Source organism: Mesocricetus auratus, unplaced genomic scaffold (assembly GCF_017639785.1).
Source record: "Mesocricetus auratus isolate SY011 unplaced genomic scaffold, BCM_Maur_2.0 Super-Scaffold_100003, whole genome shotgun sequence".
Lineage (NCBI taxonomy): Eukaryota > Metazoa > Chordata > Mammalia > Rodentia > Cricetidae > Mesocricetus > Mesocricetus auratus.
This window is the reverse complement of record NW_024429188.1, coordinates 100,112,690-100,128,367: the sequence shown is the minus strand read 5'-3', so window position 1 is coordinate 100,128,367 and position 15,678 is coordinate 100,112,690. Positions and strand designations below refer to the sequence as shown.

At 42.4% G+C, this 15,678-nt stretch overlaps 1 protein-coding gene and 1 long non-coding RNA gene across 4 annotated transcripts in view; one reads left to right on the top strand and one right to left on the bottom strand.

Moving 5' to 3' along the window:
* The window catches only part of Hs6st2 (heparan sulfate 6-O-sulfotransferase 2), a 261,265-nt gene that overhangs the window by 239,484 nt on the left and 6,103 nt on the right, over window positions 1–15,678 (top strand). The gene's annotated exons all lie outside the window — the stretch shown is intronic.
* LOC110343799 lies at window positions 5,655–15,346 on the bottom strand. The gene is made up of 4 exons (XR_002386134.2): window positions 15,169–15,346; window positions 12,912–13,059; window positions 9,512–9,589; window positions 5,655–7,299 (listed from the first exon to the last, which is right to left on the bottom strand). It is a non-coding gene; the product is annotated as an uncharacterized LOC110343799 (long non-coding RNA).

Genomic DNA, 15,678 nt, shown 5'->3' with positions numbered 1-15,678 from the left:
TGCAATCAATGAGTGCTCAAATTAAATTTGCCAAAATTTAAGTGCAAAATATATTTCCCTATACCTTTGTATATTTTTCCTCGAGGTATAGAGTCTATTAGTTGTGACTCATTGATTACTTCTAGTGATAAATTTTACAGGACTCTCTCCCCTCATATACCAGTTCCTGGAATAGTCTATCTTGTTCGAGACACTGTACATGTGGGTGATGAATAGGTACCTCCCTAGTATATGTCTGCTATAGTTGTGCCTCCTTTAGCTTTAGATAAGCACTGCCTTATGTAAATGCAATTGCTTTGTAAATGTAAATGCATATTGGGTCATCGATCACCCCATGATAGAAGAAACAGAACAATATGGGAGGTGAGAGAAAACCTGTCTGGGGACAGAAATGAAGAAAATTGCTAAGTGGGTAAGGGATTGAATCGATAGAGCTGAAGAGCTTTCTAAAGGGGGGCTGGGCTGGAAAGAACAGTGCAGGTTCTTCTGGGGCAGCCTGCTGACTGGTATTTGCAGAGGCTGCCAAGGGCCTTGCTTTCCTGGAGTCCTGGAGACGGAAGACAAGGTAGCCCAGTTGGGAGCAGTTTGCAGCAAACCATTTGGTCCTTTTTATGGAGTCTAAATTTCAAAATGTGCTGTTCACTAAATGTGTGACTCACCGGGTAATAAAGCCCTCTAAATCAATGTGTAAGACATCGTCAAGATAGCGTCTTTCTATTTTTGCCTGTACATTTACTTTTGTTATTCCCGCCTACTTCTAAGAAAGATTTGGGGTGACTACCAAAGACATTCTTACTCATGCCTTGGAGTATTTAAGAGCCAACTCTGAAAGTTGCCTCCATGTATATCATATAAACAAAGAAGAATGATTTGTGAAAGTCAGTATTACTGGGGCCCTCTCCTTTTAGCTCTGGGGGATGGTTAAGTGAGGGATTTACTTAGGGTACTTGTTCAATTCTTGCTTCAGTGTTCCTGTAAAACCGTCTTCCCCAGCATCTATGCCCTCCACACAGTGTCCTTGCTCCCTATCCTGTTGTTTTATCTGCTTTCTAATGAAGTCTACTAACTAGCAGAGGCTTTGGGTGTCAGTTGCCTATGGGCTCTAAGGAGTCCCTGTAATGGGAAGGGAGGGATTTGAGGGCTGGAATAATCCTGCTTAAGGGTTGGCTCCTGATCTGTAAAGAGTATGTAGCTTAGTTCTAGATAAAACAAAATAAGGCGTGTCAAAACTGGGGAAATAGGTTCTGAATTGTCTCCCAGACTGCAGTGTTGGGTCACCCAGTTAGAGCCCTGTGTGAGCTCAGAACCATGCAGTGTTACTCAGCATGTTCTAGGAAGAGCAGAGCCAAACCAACTTGGACTGTCGTTTCTTCTCGGCCTCCTTCTTCTCTCGTCTTTCTCAGTCTCTGTGCCCTCTCCTCTGATCAGTCATCTTTGCTCCTGTAAGAGGCTTGGAGAAGGCACCTTCTGCAGGACAGCAAAGCCTAGCAGAGTGTGTGTGTGTGTGTATGTGTGTGTGTGTGTGTGTGTGTGCATGCGTGCACCCACGTTTGTATGTATGCAGATGCATGCACATGTTAATGCCAGAGGTCAACCTTGGGTATAATTCCTCTGGAGTCATGAACCTTGTTTTTAGACACAGTCTTTCACTAAAGTCTGGAACTCACTGATTAGGCTAGTCTGACTGACCAGCAAGCACACAGATCTGCCTGTTTCTCCCTCTCCAACACTGGGATTACCCTATGCCTAGCATTGTATGTGGGTGATGAGGATTTAACTTGAATCCTAGTGATTTTGCACAGTAAGTAATTTACTAATGAAATCATCTTCCTGTCCCCTAGTAGAGGCTTCAAATGTTTTCCTTATGACAGGCAATATAGATCATGAACTTAAAGTGTGTCACCACCCTTGCTCTACCTCTTACTAGCAAGTTGTGTGACTTGGAAGTTGTACACCCCTCTGTGCCTCAGTTTCTTTGTTGTTAAAAGGGTGACAATACTAGTCCCTACCATGTAAGCTTGTCATCATAATTGAATGAACACATTCTAATTCCCTAGAATTGTCTAAGACACCAGCAAAGGTGAGTGAGCATTTGTGGCAATTGAGTATAGATGCATGTAAGACTTCTTTGAGGCTTTTAAGAACTCCTTGATTGATGAGGAGTCACACCTATTCATATAACTTGTGGACAATGCATATCCCAGTACTGGAAAAGGCTATATTGGGATCAATTTTAAACAATTTGCATATGTATTTCCAATGAGACCCAGTGCATAAGGACCAAAAAAAAACCCACCCGAACTGCTCATAACCTCACCCAACCTGGCCCCAAAGGCCAAAGTATCACATCCAAATCCCTCTACCATGTCCACAACATTTATCCCTCTAAACCAAATGTTAAACAAATAGCTCCAGAGCAGCAGGCTTTTGGTACCATTTAGGAAATTGCACCTGTAATGAGGTAAAGAAAAGGACTGGACATGATGGTAAACAATCTGTAGTCTCAGCTTCCAGGAGGCTGAGGCAGGAGGATCACCATAAGTTCAAGGCAAACCTAACATGTTAAAGTATGCGCACACAAGTTGGGGTCTTAGACAGATACACTCTTGTAAGCCTTAGACTTCCAGTTCTGCCTAACCTAGACCTGTACTTTTTGCAACTGGTTGGCAATTCCAAAATAGGGGTGTGTAGAATCCTCACATTTAATTCCCTTTCATGGCTTTACCTTGGCAGCATGGGAACGGACAGTTCCAGTGCTCAGTCTAGGGCCAAGATGGAACATGGGTCAAGTCATTGCTTTGTTGTAGCACCTGAGTCTTGCTTTGGACATGGAGATGCGCTGGTGGGAAGGGAACAGCTGAATGGCATTGCCATTGTAATCCTGGAGCCCAGGGAGGCACGTTCCCAGTGCTAACTAATGTTTCCTTAAAAGATCCTGAAATGTGTGTGGCGTAACACATAGTTTATCATAGTTATTCTGGCTCCAAGAGTGCAATGAAAATGTTAGCCTTGGCATATCAATCGTGTTTTACAGATGACTGTAATTTCCTGAATGTCAAAACTCCAAATTTTTCTACTAAGCAAACTTTTCAGTGGCAAAACAGATTGCCTCCATAATGTATCACTGTGGGCAGGAAAAATGAAATCTTTATGCACTGTATTATGAATCAATGAGGCATTGAGATTCTTGGAAGGGTGAGTGGACTCTGGAAAATGAAAAACTGCCGCTATTCCATCTTCACAAACCGCTGTTCGGGGAGCAGAGGCTTTGGTAGCATTCAGTGTGCGGGCCACGAAAATATGAAATTCAAGTGGAAACCAGTTCCTGTCTTTCCTTGAATTTTGAAGAGCAAATGCCACTGTAAATACAGTGGGAGTCAGGTCATTTAACAAAGTCTTGCCCCAAGACCTCCTAATGTGATTCCTTTTGCTTCTAGAATAACAGCTCTGTTGGATTATGGCTAAAGGGAGCCGGGTAGGACTGCACATTTCATTAAGAGTGAAGTGATACACTAGTGAGAGGCTGGGGAATCTGTACCAGGCATCTTGCACTTTGCTAAGCAATTTACATAGGCTTACTAAGAATCACAGTTCTGGGGCTGGAGAAATGGCTCATTGGTGAAGAGCATTGACTGCTCTTCCAGAGCACCCGGGTCCAATTCCCAGCAACCACATGGCAGCTCACAACTGTCTGCAACTCCTGTTCCAGTGGATCTGACTCTGTCACAAAGATATGCAGGTCAAACACCAATGCATATGTAAATGAAAATCAAATTTAAAAGAGAATCACAGTTTTGTGCAGTAGATGCTTTCAGAAGAGGAGAGGTATACTTTCAAGTCATTAATACAATGAACTCTAGAACTTGCCTCCAGAGTATCTGTATGACTGTGGGCCCACAAATTACTGAGGAGGAGAGCAGAATAGACAGAAAGAGAACCTGCTCTCTTCATAAAATGCCTATGATCTTGGAGGGAAGAAAAAGACTCAGACATGAATTCTAAGGTGAGATGAGCAACATCCTCTAGAACAGGGTTCTCACCCTTCCTAATGCTGTGACCCTTTAACACACTTCCTCATGTTGATGGTCTAGACAGTGGTTCTCACCCTTCCTAATGCTGCGACCCATTAATACAGTTCCTCATGTTGATGGTCTACACAGTGGTTCTCACCCTTCCTAATGCTGTGACCCTCTAATACTGTTCCTCATGTTGATGGTCTAGACAGTGGTTCTCACCCTTCCTAATGCTGTGACCCTTTAATATACTTCCTCAGGTTGTGCCGACCCCCAACTACAAAATTATTTTTAATACTTCATAACCATACTCTCGTTGTTATGAATTGTATTATAAATATCTGATATATGACCTCCAAAAGGGTTATGATCCATAGGTTGTGAACCACTTCTCTTAAAGATGTCCAAAGAGCCACTTCTGGAGGTTCATACGAATGCATGATGGTGTCAACTATGAATATGAGGAGGAAAGGAACCTTATGAAGACAGTACAGTTGGTGCTCTGTGTTCATGGGGTCCACTTCTGTGGGTTCACCTAACTCTAAAGGAAAAATATTTGGGAAAATATTGTGACTGTCTTGAACACCTACAAGTATTTTTGCATGTAACTACTCCCTAAGCGGTAGAATGTAAGAATTATTAGCACAGCGTTTGCATAGTGTTTGCATTGCATTTGGACATTATAAGTAATCTAGAGATGATTCATCTGTATGGGAGGATGTGCATAGTGTGGATGTACCTCACACATCAGTTTATATAAGGGACTTGACCATGTGTGGATTTGGGCATCCATAGACACTTCTCAAACTCATCCCCTGTGGATTTCCTATAAGCTATTTGGAAAGAGAGAGAAGACAGACCATGTTGTGCCTGGGGAAAACAGCATGGGAGCAAAGCCATTGGTGGCCATCTGCTATGAGGCAGTAGGAGGTCAGTTTGCTTAGTTAGTGTGTGTGGTTTTATAACCAGAGGAGTAGTGCTGAGACAGAAGACAAGACTGAACCAGTAACTTAGTGAAAAAAGTGATTGACATTATTCTGCCAATATCTAGCCTGCTATTTCCTCTGTAAAGCCCTGGGCTTTACCCTTTGTGGCTCTAATTTCATATGAATGTGATTTATTGCTTTTTAGTTAGTACACAAAATTTATCACTGTACCTTGCTTGTATTTATCCCTATTTCTTCTTTCCCATTCTTTCTGGTCCCCATATCTCCTTTCTGCATTGTAAACCAGAAATTCTGGCAGGATCTCAGCCCCAGTACAATTCCTGTGGGGTCCTTCTTAGCTGCCTTTTCTTTCCTCTAAACTTGATGCTCGGTATTATGCATGCCTTATGTACCCCGTTCTCCACCCCAAACCCTCTCCTCTCAATGTGGGATCTGATTGTAAGTTCACAGATGGCTGGTTGTCTTAGAGGTCCTGCAGTCTCCTCTATGTAATGATAAATCTTAATGGCTTATGACTGCCAGGTGGTGGTGACTCATGCTGTTAATCCCAGCTCTAGGGAGAGAGAGGCAGGAATATCTCTGTGAGTTCCAAGCCAATCTGATCTACAGAGCTAGTCCAGCACAGCCAGGGCTGTTACACAGAAAACACTGCCATGAAAACAAACAAACAAACAGATGAATGAACGAACGAACGAACGAATGAACGAACGGTTTATAGTCCTCCACATCTTATTCCCTACCATCCCCCTACACACACAGGCATATATCTTCTATTCTGGCTACTATGAGACGGAGGGACACTGTTCCCCAGCACTCTTCAAATCATACCAACCCAAAAGACTGGCTTTGGTTTCTTGTGTTGTTAAGAGTTGCAGAAAGCCCATAGTATGTCACACCAAATTCCTTTCATTCTAAAAACAAGCAAAGTGGCACCGGATAGCAAAATGAGTCTGGACGTCTAGACATGGGTTTAAGACATATGAAACGTGATCACATACTAGGTATGTGACCTTTCACCTTTCTGTGCACTAATTTCTGTGTTTGGAGGAGTGGGCTAGACCTGTGTATTTTACAGGCGTGCCATGAGGATCTAAAGAGAGTGAAAGCAAATGTGCTGTGTTTAAAGATCTCTTTGGGGACAAAAGAAGAAAGAGGGTACGATGTCTTTAGAAAGGTATGGAGCCATAGCGCCTTAATCCTTGAAACTGCACCAAGAAATAGCAAGGTTTCTAGTGAAACACCTCAGCGGTAAGCCCCATCACCCAAACGGGGCTTGGTATGCTGAACTGCAGCAACAGCAGCCTTTCCAAAGCTTACCTGCCCATATATCAACTGTCAGTACATTCTTTCCAGGTGAAGGTCGGTGTGTTCTCCCCACACCTTGACTCATGAATGTTAAATGGAAGGAGGTGGGAAAGGGGAACAACAGAACTTCAAAAATAGCCCTAGGGAAATCAACTCTTGCTTTAACTTACCGTGTTCATGACTGATTCATGATTCTGAAAGGGTGGGGGGGTGAGTTTGATCAAACTGTCACCAAATGGCCTCATTTCAAATTCCTTTGCTTTCTTAGAGCAGAGAGAAAAAAATCCTCTTGGTGATGATTATGGAAACAGCCTTTTTCCTGTGTACAGTAGCCAGCTACCTGCAGGCTGTGGCTCCATGAAGGCCTCTGTCATGCTCCTCTCCCTAATGCTGCCTGAACTTTCCTCACTAAGTCAAGGGGGCAGGGCATTGCCCCATAGGGATGAGACCTTCTCACAAAAATTTTCTTGTGCTGCTAAATAGGTGATAACCTGGTCAAATGTATCGTTAACGCCTTTCCTCCCAGACCTGAGGTTTTCAGAAATTTAAGCCAAAGAAAACCAGGGGTTGGGGGCAGAGAGGCAGAAAGGAGACCAGGCAGGAAGGCTCACTAATGGGAAGCTACGAGACAAGGGATGGAGATGTCAACTGTGTGCACAGTTCTGACAGCACAGGACACGAATAACCAGCAGCTAAGAGTAGAGTATTTCAGTCTTCAGTGGGAAGAACCAGGAAAGAAACAAACTTTGCCACCCTTTCAGGTAGGAAGATGATTGTCACATTTTCTGCTGCTGGGGAAGGCCAGCATTGGGACCAGAAGAGTCCATTAGTTCTGATGGGTGGAACAAGGAACTGATGTAGAGCAGATTGGAGATGGTAACAGGAATATACTGGGCAATCAAAAGTTTCATGGTGGATAGTTCGTCAACTGTCCATCAAGTGTGACATCTTTTAACATATCTGATCCTTTTCTTTGAGATGGGAGAGGTGCCAAATCGTTTGGCTCTTGAGGATCTTAAAGAACAGGTCTGTGGCTGGTAAGACAAAATGTGAGAAAGGAATTATTCCAAAATTAGTGTTTACTATGGAAAAGGACAGTGAAAAACACTGCAGTGGTAGTTTTAGAAGAGCTGCCTTCTACTTCTGGACCCAGTGGTGACTAGTTGTATCTCCTTGAGCAAATTGGCTATTTATTTGGAAACTTAGTTACCTCATCTTCTGTTAATACTCCTCTTGTATTTATGAATAATGAGAATGATCAAAGAAATACCCAATTTTTATTAACCAGACTACTGGGCCTTACTGTTCCCCCTCTATCCCTCCACCACTCCCTTTCTCCCTCTTTCTTCCTCCCTCTCTCCTCTTAGGGATGAGTATCAGTAGAGTTTTTTCAGTCAACCTTTGTGAACCACCAATACAGTCAGGAGGATATCAGCTAGAATATGTGGCCTTCCCTCCAACTTTAGTCATCATCTCTGAGAATGAACCTCACATCTAGTAAGAAAGACCAAGAGAGGAAGGGAAGCCCTGCCCTCTGAGTGGAACATATATGAATGGATGAATGCAGCTTCCCATTGGCACATGTTCAGTGTCAGTATTGAATGAAAAAGCCAAGGACAATGTTCCCTTCTATTATTTGCCTAAAGTTCAGAACACAGGATCAGACATCTCTTTCCAAGTAAGTACTGAGATCATGAATGGTACAGCTTTAAAATCATGCAGTAAAAAGAAGTGAACTTGCACCCATCAGAGGTGCCTTTTGCCTGATTATTATATCCAAATTGCTATTAATTTTAATTTCTAAAATGTTTAAATGATGAGCAAGGATTTGGAGACTTGCCTTTGGATTGTGGGTCTGCCACAAACAAAATGTGTAACCTTGGCATAGTCCTTACCCTTCATCTCTAAGAATTGGTGTTTCATTGCTCAAATGCTTGGACCAGGTGACCTTTAAGAGGCCTGTCAAGGCTCTGAGAAAAATACAGATTTGTCATGTACACCTGTGATGGCCTATGCCTTTAATCAGGTGGTCAGTTCCATATACAATACATAGCTTTCTCTACCCACAAAGCAACCATAGCTAAGTGCACTTAGACTAGCATCTGGAACATTCCGTCCAATCCCCTCTGAGAACTGCTCCCAGCATGACAAATAGCACAGCCCCACTTCTTTTCCACAAAGTAAGACTCAATTTTGCACAAGATGGTGTTTATAGCATGCCCTTTTACTTTCAACTCTGTCAAAAAACTGTGGCATGTTTATATATTCACAAAACAAAATAAAACCATGACATACATTTTACAGTATACATCGGCATTGGATTTCATGCACTATAAATCTACTCATTCTGAAACGTTTTGGACCTGAAGAAAAATGTTCTTCTCTAGGATTCCAGACATTCCAGTGTGATTTTGAATCGCTACCTACAGGAACATGTTGTGTGTGTGTGTATGGGGGGAGATGGTGAGGGCACTCATCCCTTGGTTTCCCAATACTGCACTGCTGGTTATGGAAGAGGATCCTTTTTTTTTACCTTAAAAGGGAAATAGGGCTGTCCAAGCTCCTTTATCTACACGAAAGATAGATCTCTGATATACAGAACATATAGCCCTATTCCAGGCTTCCAGCACTAAATTTAAAGATTACAACTTGCTGTTGGATTCTTAGGTAGATTAATGAGTTTTTATTTTTTATTTTTTGGTATTATCACTATGAAGGCACAAGGAAGTACCTGCTACTATACAAATGCTGATTTCCACACACTTGTGGTGCTGCCATGTTCTTCAGAATGTATTCCTTTTGGCAGCTGGAATAACTCAAGAAAACTATCTCCAGGGAGATAAGCCTACGAAATTCATGACCTCTCCATCCTATGAGAGTCTGAATGGTTCCAATTCTTTCCAGTTGAAATAGTTAAGAAGGTCCACGACTCCCCCACCAAAGCCAAAGTTTGCACTTCATTTTTCTCAGCACCTTAAAACAATATTGGAGCTCATTAAAATCAACCCAGGGCACAATAAGGACAGCCTTCATTTAGGAGAAACTTTCCCCCTGTGCTGTTCTGGAAAATAGCACAATGCTGAGGACAGGCATTTTTCTGACTAGGTTTCTCCTCTAATGATTTCTGTAAAAGAACACTTGAGGAGGTGCCTGCCTGGCTGACAGTGTGTGTACAGTGGACCCTGGGTGAATGAATGGGAGCAACCAGCTTAAAATCTCCATAAATAGTATTTATTAATCACTTACCATGTGAAAGGACTGTGACTTCTGTGTCATTGTGCCAGTCCATAAAGGAGTCCACCATGCCTCTGTATTTCTCACAATCTGGAGACAGTAAGAGAATAGACTTATCAGTTTCTGCAGCTGTGGAATGGAAAGCTTGAGCTAGAATACTTATCAGCTATACTTCAACCCCAAGGCCCCAAGTCTCTGAAAGGCTTGGATCCATTCCTAAGGCTTTATAGGTAGACCACAAAACTGCAGGGTTAGCCCCAGTCATTTAGTACCCTGTCAAAGCCAACTGCTTCATGTTTCAGGTATTGTTTCCCCCCACCAGGTTGCTTTTGTTCCTGGCCTAGGGAATCTGAGGCTGTGTACAAGGGGCTCAGGGCTTATACAGAACTTCTAGATAATAGTATCTCACTGTGTGATTTTGAAGGATCATTGACTTAAACCTCTTTGTTGAATAACATTATCCGTACACCACCAACAGCAATAGTAGTAACTAACACTTTTTGAGTGTTATCTTTTATGTCCCATAGCTTCACAAGTCAAAGGACATCCTATTCCATCCTTGGATCTGTAGGTGACTGAATTAGATGCCACTTAGGTCTTAGTTTATTACTTTCCGGTTGAAACCTGAAGCATGTTGTGTTTTATAGTGGTTGTGCTGGCCAATCAAAAGGCAGGGCAGAGCCATTGGATTTCCAGCTCAGGAGGTTATAGCAAGTACCATCTGAAGAGTGAGACATATCCTAGAGTAATCACAGAGAGGTTCTTTAAAAGCTTCCTTGCCTGCTTCTGATGCCGTGGGGTGTGACATTTCCACTCCTTACCCCCACCTACTTATGTTGGGGTTGGAGGAAGGAAGAGATTCAACCCCTATTGCTGGCCTCAGATGCCCACCGTCAAGGTGCAGCAGGTTTGTATAGAATGTCACATAGAAAAAGTAGAAAGACTCAGAACCCCAAGAAATATGGTGTGGGCAGGAAGGAGGCCCTGGAAGGGAAATTAAGTAACCAGAGTTTGTTAATCAATGGCAAACTAGTGTGCATGTGACCTAGAGAAATTATATCCCTTCACGCCTCCTTGCAACAACCCCCCCCGTCTACCTCATACACACACTAAAGAGGGTTTTCTCTAAAATTTCCCTCCTCCTCAAAAACACTTGGGGTATTAATGGACCGAAACTCACAACATAATTTTAGAATACAAAAATAAAGGTGGTGGGGAAGTGGTGTAAGCTGCAAAGCTTTTCATGATGCCAAGCAACGGAGTGGATTCTGGGTAAAGACCACGGGTCATAAAGCTTGGAATTTCACATCTTGTTAAAAAAAACTCGGTTTTCCAACTGTTTGCAAAACCCTTTATATTTATGTACTTTGAGACCTATGGGACGTTGGGAAAGAGGGGAATGACTTTTTTTTAAAAGTTAATACCCCATGACTTAAATTTGAATTCAGATATTTTAGAAATCTTTTCTATAGAGGGAAAACACTGAATCATTTGTCTGCCCCATGAAAGATATCACCAAAACCAGGATTTTGTTTTAGTGAAGGCCATTTGTACTCAGAGGAGGTCCCCATGTCACACATAGATAGGCTCACCGCTAGTTAACCAGAGTGGGGAGATAAATTCTACCCAGAGAACTAGTCTCTTTGTTGAGGTGTGAAGAACAGCTAAAAGCTCTCAAGGAAGAGCTGAATACAGTCACTTGGTACTTAAAGACTGGGGCATGTCTTGAGAGAGATGTCATTAAAAATATTTGTTGTTCTCTAATTGTCATAGAGTATGCTACACCAACCTAGATAGTATAATTTAGGGCATGCTAGACTGCATTTTAATCATCTTGGTCCACCACAATATACGAGTTTTATCTTTTTTGGTTTTTGAGACAGGGTTCCTATGTGTAGTCCTTGCTAACCTGGAACTCACTCAAGGCTGGCCTTGAACTCACAGAGATCCACTTGCGTCTGCCTCCCAAGTACTGGGATTAAAGATTTGTGCCACTACTGCCCAGCTATGAGTTCTATCTTTGACAAAATCATTGTATCTTGTTTGATGGGAATGAGACCTTCAGCCTGTTTCAGGTTGGTTTTCTGTTCAATAGATGCTCTGCTTGGAATTGATAACCCCTGCTAACGAAAGAAGTCCAACCCTTGAGGGACCATAGTGAGTTTTGGTCATCCTATAGCTCTGTGCGCCCCTAAGAATTGGTCCTGTACCACTTGGCTCCCTGGCTGAACCAAGCCAAATGATAGCCCAGAGTAATCACTTGAAAGTGGAAAAGTAGAGAGGTTCAGGATCCACATTGTTTGGGACTTCCAGTGTTGGGAAAACAATGAAATGACTTTATAGGTATTAATGCTCTGTGTAGTCACTGTCTACAAATGTGATGGCTCACTATTTTTACTAGATAAAGCTTGACTACTAAGCCACAAGACCATTGTGACAAATGTACCAAAACCAGAACATCTGAATGAGCATCCACCCGCTTCAAAATAGTCCCCTTGTGAAGCCCTTGTCTTCTTTAATGAAGCTGTTGCCACTGCTGATCACAGCCTTTATGGAATTTCTCTTTGGGGACTGCCAATATATGAACCACACAAGAAAATCAATTCAAACAGCAACTGCAGGGCTGAAGGGTTCTGGTCCCATCAGAGGCCTGTTTTCTTTTAATTCAATTTACTGTACTTTTATTTAGTCGAGGCTCACATGTGTAATCCTCCTTGCTTGGACTGTGTTATTTGCCTGAGTGAGAGGATCACAGCATTTACTTCAGACCTTTTTAGCTAAGGGTGGAAATCACTTAGCATTAATGATTCAATTCCATGTATATCCCCTACTGTCTGCTAAATTCACTGAGGGCCAATCACAATTCTTGCTTTTCTATCACTCTTCATTATTCCAAAGCCAAGGTAAGGTGTGCAAAGACTTCTGAAAAAAATTCAGAAGTAAACTATAGGTATAATATAAATATAATGAAAGTTTGATCCTATTGATTTGGGTTAAGAAACTGTTTCCTTTCTTAAATTAACTTTTTATTGATAGCTCCTATGACCTTAAGTGGTATGAGTTTTCTGGCCTTCCTCCACTTTAAAAAAATGGCTTTGATATTTATTTCCTCTATGAATGGTGTAGAAAACTCTTAGGATGGCCTTTTCTAAACCAGTGACGTCAAGGAAAGTCAACATTTACACCTTGATCCTCCCTCAGAACTTCATCCAGGAAATGGGTCCCTGGATGGTCCCTGACAGAAATGAGCGTCCCCAGAGGTGGTCTCATTAGCACCAGCAGAATCTTGGGCTTTCTTTCCATTAGGACTTTACTTGGTTGGAAAAACTTCTGATCGCTGACACCACATCTTTGGCCAGAGCTTCTACAGCTCCAATGTTTTAGGTTGTAGCAGAATCCAAAGAAAGCTCACTGAAGCACAGGTTCCGGAGCCCTAAAACCCAAGTCTTGGGATAGTGGATGGCTAAAGAAGCCTCTAGAAGATGAAGGTGCTGGTGCTAGGTCCTCACATCTGGAACCACTTCTTCTCAAAGCTGAAGACCCGGGGTTTTGCCCCAGAACTGGAATGAGAAAACAAACAAAACTTTTCCAGAATCCGAAGATACAAGTATGAATGCCCTTGTTTTAGTTTGAGACATGACCTTGGGCCATGCTGTCCCTCTCAGCGTTTCCACTACTTAATGCATAAGTGACAGGCACAAATCCCTCCTAGCTATGGGCTTGAGGTGAGGAAGTGCCTGTTCTCAACAGCCAGACCTTTCTATGTGACTGGGATTAGTGAGTTCTTTAAAGGTTGGCTGACTGTGCTGTCCTGTGTTTTTCTGGTTAGACTGCTTCTCAGAAGCCCTCAGCAACTGTGAAGTCTGGGTAAGGTCTTTCATCTCTCAGAGCCTGCTTCTAAACCTTGAATCAGAAGGTTCGCTGCTGCAGCCATTTCTTCTTGCTGTGACAAATCTGAGCTTCTGTGACTTGCAGCTCAGGTACTTATTGCTGAATAAGTCAATAGTAAAACAAGGAGAAAGCATGCTTCTTGCTCTTTTCCATACTTACTTTTTAATGCCCTTGATCTTCCTAGCCTCCTTTTAAAGTGGCCTATTGCGTGAGATGTCAGGTACAGCAGCTGAATAGAACCAGATCGCCTTCAAATGCTCCATCACCAGTACAAAATGGTGTATCTCTTACTAAATACTGACATCTAGTGGCTTTTCATTATCAAAGAATAAGATGCACATTTTACTTGTTAGCTGCTTTGGCTGCTTTATTCAATACCCTTTCATTAATCACATTGTGCTAGGCCCAGAGGAGCTTATATTGATAAACAATACATATTCTCTCCTCTGTTAGTGCTCATAGTTCAAAGGGAGATGCAGAAAAATCACTAGACAATCACAGCATATTGTAGTGATTGTCTCAATAGGAACGTCCCAGGGCAACCAGCGTAAAAGCTGGAAGCTTATTTTGTCCAGAAAGTTTGCATGGAGGAGAAAACCTTTGAGGAGAGTGTTGTTTTCTGGGTGATTTATGAAGGACAAGTAGATGCCATTTGAAAGAGTGGGTCACTCTATACAAAGGCAAGGGTCTTATAGAATTATTGACTGGGATAAACTTGAACAATAGAAAGTATTTTTATATCCTTGAAGCATAACAGACAGAACAACATTTCTCAACTGTTGCCATTTGCTGGATGAATGATTCTTTGTTATGGGGTGCTTGGCCTTGTAGAATGTTTAGTGATATTCTGGATTCAAACCATTGAAAACCAATACTAACTGCTCCTTCCGGTTGTACCAATCAAAACATCAATTTTGTCAATTGTCAATATCCCCAAGTCAGCACAGGAAAGGGTATGCTCATTAAAGATTAGGCTGGACAAAAACAAAGCTGGGCTCCTGCTATGTCTAATGCAGAAGACCTGGATTTCTAATAACATCTTTGAGAAAGCATTATCGAGAGGGTTTGCTGGGGAATGACAGGTCAGATGGATTTCTTGTAGGACTGTGGAAGTAGCATGGGACTGGATACACAGAAGTGGTCTGAGACACTGTATAGCAGTGATCTAGTAGAGAAGTGACAAAGGCCTGCCACCTGGCTGGCGACACAAAGCTTGGATTGGAGAGACCTACTAAGATTCAGGATCAGCAGGATGGGGAATTGTTTAGATATAAAAAATTCCTAAGACAGAAAAGTCAAGAGATTACCCCTGGGTTTCTTGCTTACACAGCTTTTTCTTTGGATCTTAACATCTCCATGATTTCCTACCAAGACAGGACGCTGTACATGGAAGGCAGGCAAGGCAGAACATATACACAAGTTAAGTGAAGTGAATTTGTTCATTGCAGACTGGCAGCAAAGAACAAAAGCAGCCAGGATTCATTGTGAGCTAGTCTTTCAAGGCCTAAGAAAGCTACTCGGGGTGCATGGAGTTCTAGTCTTTCAAGGCCTAAGAAAGCTACTCAGGGTGCATGGAGTTCACACGCTTGTAATCCAGCTACTGAGGAGACTAAGGACGATCATGAGTTTCAGGCCAGTCTGGACTATATAGCAAGCTCCAAACTAGCTTGAACATCTAGTGAGACTCTGTCTCAAAAAAATTAAGTATTCATATTACACTTGGACCACAATAAAAGACCCCCAATTTTTTTATCTTAAAAACAATGTGTGTCACTTACAAATGTTCGAAGTACATTGTGCTTCCAGGGCAAAGGAACAAAGTCTGGGCAGTTCCTCCCTAGCTTCAGATGTGTTCCTTAAGAAGGACAGGAACAAGGCTGGGGCTGGGGCTTTTTCAGGCTATTCTTTCTTATCTCAGCATATTGCATTCCAAGCATATTCTGCAGCAATCTCAAAAGCAAGAAACAAGAAAAGGTTGAGTTACTCCAAGGCCACCTGGAGAGCAGCTGTCCTGCAATAGAAGGTGGCTAGCCTTGGGGTGCCGTGTGCCACTGCAGGCACCATGGGCACACAGGGGCTCTGAATGATCAGGCATTCCATTAACACAGGAAACTGATGGGGACTCATAATTCCAATTTCACAATGTGAAACCTGTTCATTTTAATTAAGTGACACATTTGGTCACAAGACAATACTGTCCAATTATTGCTGAGTGAAACCAACTGTGTATGATTTTCCTGGGGATGAGTTTGTCTTGCTCTTCGAAAATTAAACCAATCTGTTCAACA